The sequence below is a fragment of the Lactuca sativa genome, chromosome 8 (genome assembly GCF_002870075.4).
Source record: "Lactuca sativa cultivar Salinas chromosome 8, Lsat_Salinas_v11, whole genome shotgun sequence".
Classification (NCBI taxonomy): domain Eukaryota; kingdom Viridiplantae; phylum Streptophyta; class Magnoliopsida; order Asterales; family Asteraceae; genus Lactuca; species Lactuca sativa.
Window position 1 is genome coordinate 110973813 of NC_056630.2, and position 5850 is coordinate 110979662.

Here is a 5850-nt window from a genome sequence, read left to right on the forward strand (position 1 = left end):
CGCAGATTTTAAATTTTTTTTACAAATTTGGTCCAAAATTTACCCTTTTTGCCCAAATTTTAGGATTTGTATTATGAATTCATCCTAACTTTAGTTTTCTTTACAACTTTTTTTTCTCAAAAGTTTGTTTCTAATATGTTTTTTCCTTAAAACTCATATTTATACAAAAAAAACATACTTTCACATAAAAATCTTATTTTTTCTATATAAAAACTTTTTTTAAAAACTTTTTGTATATGAAATATCTAATTATAAAAATAGGTTTGGATTATTTGTGTGATTTCTCTTAAAAAATCAATTAAGAAATTAAAAGTAACCCTAAATTATACTATTAAATTATAGTTTGTCAAAAACTAGTTACATTCATTTTAATATTATTTATTTGTTCTTTAATCACATTTATAGGAAAAGTTTAAATAAAAGAAGATGCTACATATTGAAAACTTCATATTTTTTGTTTCTCGCTTAATACATGTTCATACATATAGTTCATCATCACTTTGGATTTCATTATTTAAATTTATTTGTAAAATCGGATTCATGTGTCAATTTTATTTGTTGTAATAACAAAAAATAACTATCTAGAATGGAGAAATTGTCATTTGTCGATAAGGAGGTTTTTGGCAGAAAATGGCATTTAACGAAATTTTGAGAAAAAAAGTTGTAAAGAAAAAACATATTAGAAACAAAATTTTGAGAAAAAAAGTTGAAAAAAAGACTAAAGTTAGGATGAATTCATAATAAAATTCTAAAATATGGGCAAAAAGTGTAAATTTTTGACCAAATTTGTAAAAAAATTGAAAATCTTGGCCAAAAATGTAAATTTTGGACCAAATTTGTAATAAATTTTGAAATCTAGGCCGAAAATGTAATTTTTGAAAGTTGGATGACCTGTTGACCGGGTCAAAAGGTTAAATTGAATACGATTATCGGTATTTGGGACTTAATTGAATAAAAAAAAATATAAGGACTAAATCGATTATGAGGCCAATATGTAGGGACTTTATTGCAGTTTTCTCATCATTTAATTAGCATCTTAACTTAAAATACACGGTGGCAAACTTGCAAATATGATATGATATCCTTCAATCACAGATATGTAGCTGTGGATAATTTGATAACAATTCAAATTCATTACTACTCGATCGTTCATCATCCAAATTTCTTCTCCAACGTTCAACGATCATCCAGATTTCTTCAATTAAATCATCGATCAACATCATCTAGTGTTAATCAATCATCCATCTTCGTCAAAAACACGTTCATCAACATCATTCAACAGTAGACCAAAAAAAAATCGTTTTTGGTTCTTGCAATCCAACCTTCAACTATGCTTGAATACGAGAATATCTTCAACATCTACGATTAATTTTACTCCCAGTGTCATTAGATCAATATCATCGATAATCAACAGTAGTTTCACTTCATATCATTCATTCAACATCGATCATCAAACAAAACTTCGAAATTAAGGTTAGAAAAACATCAAATCATTTTTTTTTGAAAAAATTCATATAATTCTCTATCAATCTACTATTTTGTAAGTTGTAAATAGTCAAAGTATCATGTTTTAGCATTTTTAAGAAAGCTTACTTGTATGCACTCCAACTGTTTGATGAAATGCATAAACTAAATTATCACGTTATATTCACATATGAATAAGTTTTCGCACCTTAATCAGTATATGATTATTAAAACACAAAACAAATATACAATTTTATATGTTATTCATATGTGAATAACATATAAAAATTATATATATTTGTGAATATATCTTGTAATATGCATATGTTAATATCCTGTGTAATATTCATATGTAAATAAACTGTGTAATATTCATATATGAATATATCATCTAATATCCATATATGAATATATCATATAATATTCATAAGTGAATATATCATCTAATACTTACAAGTGAAAATACTATGTAATATTCACAAGTGAATGCATCGTTTAATATTTAAATATGAATATCTTATATCATATTCACAAGTGTATATATTATATATTATTCATATGTGAATATACTGTGTAATATTCATGAATGAATATATACCATGCAATATTTAGATATGACTAGAATGTGTAATATTCACAAGCAAATATACCATATAATGTTCACATGTGAATATACCATATAATATTCATATGTGAATATACTATGTAATATTCATTTGTGAATATACCATGTAATATCATATGTAAATATACAATATAAACAACATATATCATATAATATTCACATATGATTATACATTCATATGTGAATATACCATGTGATAATTAGAATGTGATAAATCGCTATTATTATGAACTAAAAGTATATTTTTAACATTTTTTATGTGTATTCACATGTTTTTTCAGGCATCGTTATAACTCAATAAAAGAATAATATTTTCAATCAATGGTTGGTTCATATCTCGGTGGTTGACGATTATTTGACGTAATTGAGAAGATATTATTGACGAAGACAATATATTTTTATATTCACGTGTAAATGTTATACAATTTAATATATTCTTCATTCGTATTAAATTCAAATGCAAATGATATTCATTAACCAATACAATGTTGTTTGTCTTAGTATAATGGTGATTTTACATGTAAAATAATATTGTTACATTATACAAAAAAAAACTATGCACAAACCAATTCTTATAGTGTATTATTTATTTTTATATATAAAGGTTGTATCCACAAAATAAATAAATCAACATGTATAGTTTATTCACATAAATAAAAATAACAGATTACAATAACGATGTTTTTACTAGTGGGATTGAAGTTAGTAACATCATCAGTAAATATGTCGTAATGATTTCTAAACTTTATTCATATATGAATAATGATGATGTCATCACTAGTATGAATGAAAATTTAGTGACATCATCAAAACAATTTGCCGCAATGAAGTTTAGTCTCGGAATTGGACGAAATTCGCATATTTGATGTAAAATGGTGCGATTTACAAAACTCACCGCTTCGCCGTGACGTACGGTGTTTTTCGGCCATTCGGGACTGTTTAGGGCCTCAAAATGACATTTTTCTATTTTTATAATTTTCTGAAAAAAAAAGTTATCATTTATTCACAAATGAATATAACATTAATTAAAATATATATGCTTATAAAATTATTTTATTAACCTAAAAAGATTAGTTGTATATGAATAAATATATATTCTTATCAAATATTTTTTTTATCTTTAATTTTATATATTTTATAGTCATCGGTTTTATTGAGAGTTTTATTCATTTGTGAATAATACATATATATATTCACATTTAATTATTACATATATATTCATTTGTGAATATTACATGTGTTTACATGTGGATATCATTCGTATATGTTATTCACATATTGAGAGGCCGGTCGCGATATAATTCGTATATGTTATTCAAATATAATTCATTTGATAGCAGCCTGAATTATACTGAAAAGCCGGTCGCGATTCTGGACTGGAAGGCAAAGACCTTGAGGAACAAGGTAATTTAGCTAGTGAAGGTGCAATGGCAGCACCGGAAGGGTTCAAAGTGGACATGGGAATCAGAAGAGGAGATGCAGGAGCATTACCCGGTGTTATTTTCAGATTCAGTAGCAGCAGACTTCGAGGACGAAGTCTGATTCAAGTGGGGGAGATTTGTAACGATCGTTTTCCGAGGTATAAATTTATTTAAATTCTCAAGTTTTATTTGGGCTATTATAGAATTATATGAGAGTGGGCCTTTTGTTTTGGGCCAAGTTATAGCTTGTCCATAAGCCATACACGGGGCGTAACCCGTTATACGCTGGGCGTAATGACTAAATGAAACGCGGGAAGGAGAGGCGTACGCGCAGCGTACCATAGTGTACGCCCAGCGTACGCGGCCAGAGGAAAAACCCTAATTTTAGGGTTTGAGACGTATTTAAACCCCATTATAGCCTCCCATTTGGCCTCATCACTTATCATTCACCCCAGAGAAACCCTATTTCGTCCCTTTTGCTCCTTGCTTGTGTGTGTTTGATCTTTGAGCTTATTTTTGTGAAGAAAAAGAAGAAGAGAAGTGGAAGAAGGAGAACTTGAGTACCTTGAGCTCATAGATCTGGGATCATTCCTTTATTTGGCATTCAAAAGAGGTATAAAGCTTCCAACTTTCCTCTTGTAAGTTTAGATCTAGGAGTTTTTGGAAGTTTGAACCTTTTAGGTCCAAAGGAGGGATCTTTATCTTACAACTACGTTTTTGGAGCTTGGGATTGCTATCCTTGAAGCTCAAGTGTCCCCATAGCAGTAAAGTTTCGATCTTTAAGGCTTATATGGAACCATGCATGAGATCTAGTTGGTTTTATGGAAGTAGAATGTTATTTGTGAGAGTTTGAGCCTTTATGAGGCTTGTAAGCCATCAAGTAAGCAACTTTATGGCTTAAGTCATTGAATAAGCTTAGGATCTGGATTTGTAGCTTCTAGATCGGATTATTAAGCACTTAATGAGATGTTGGATTAACAGGGTTGTACGCTGGGCGTACAAGCCAGCAGCCAGTACACTTAGCATACCTTGGTGTACGCCCCGCGTACGCTACCAGTTTGGGCTTCGAGTGTTGGGCGTCGGTGTAGGCTGGGTTTCGGGCTTAGGGTCCTTGGGCCTTTATGGCCCATCAGAATTCAGTTGCTAAGGACCAAGGATTTAGTATTGGGCTTGAGTAAGGCCCAATAAAAGGGTTCTAGGCCCAATATAGCAAATTAGGCCATTAGTGGGCCTATAGTGGGGCCATAAATGGACTTAGAAGGAATTTAGGTTTTGGGCCCTGTTGTGTCCCACACCATAGTAGGGGTAAAATGGCCATTTTACCCATAAAGGAATCCTTATTCTGAGTTAGTAATTATTTCCAATTATAGATGGGAAGCAGCCAGAGCATCCGCCAGGGATTTCTCATTCAGGAGTTCAGCAGCCAGTGTCACGAGGTGAGTTTCCTTTCAGTAGGAACGGGTCTAAGGCCACAATGCCGACCCGTCTAACTAGCAGTAGTTTTCGGACTTCGGTCCGATGCAGTAGTTAGGATGTTTGATGCCTTCGTGGCTTAGACAGGATTTATGGATTATGTGTTCCGGGCTACGGCCCGATGCAGTATGCAGTTTATGTGTTCATGCTAGTTGATATTTTTATGCTATGCTATGTTATTCTCAGTCAGTTTCCGGATTTTGGTTCGATGCAATTAGTTCCGGACTTCAGTCTGATGCAGGGGACAAGGTCCCAGACAGTTCCGGACTTCGGTCTGATGTCGTTTCCAAACTTCGGTCTGATGCAGAGGGCAAGGCGCTGGTTAGTTCCGGACTTCGGTCCGATACAGTTTCCGGACTTCGATTTGATGCAGTGGGCAAGGCCCAGTATGTGTTATATGTTATTGTATGGTATGTGGTAGTTTGGGGGAGCTCACTAAGCTTTGTGCTTACAGTTTTAGTTTAGGTTTCAGGTACTTCCACAAGTAAAGGGAAGAGCTCGGGTTGATGGCATCACACACACCACAGATTCAGTTTGTCCTGGGAGTTGTTTTAGCTTTTCATAGATGTGGTTGATACAGTCTTGATACAGTTTCCTCGTAATACTTTGCTATTGTTTTGAGATATTGACGTACAAGTTTTACTTTATGATATTAACATGGTGTTTTTAGTGATTATTAAATAAAAATTTTTGGGTCGTATTTTGGAATGTTACAAGTTGGTATCAGAGCCTTTGTTTGACGGATTCGGATACACTTCCGGGTGTGTCTGAACTCAAATTAAGGAAACGGTAAAGATTTTCAAAAGAAAAATTTTTTCGAAAATGATTTTTGAAAAAGAACTTAGAAAGAATAAGAGTTTTTATAAA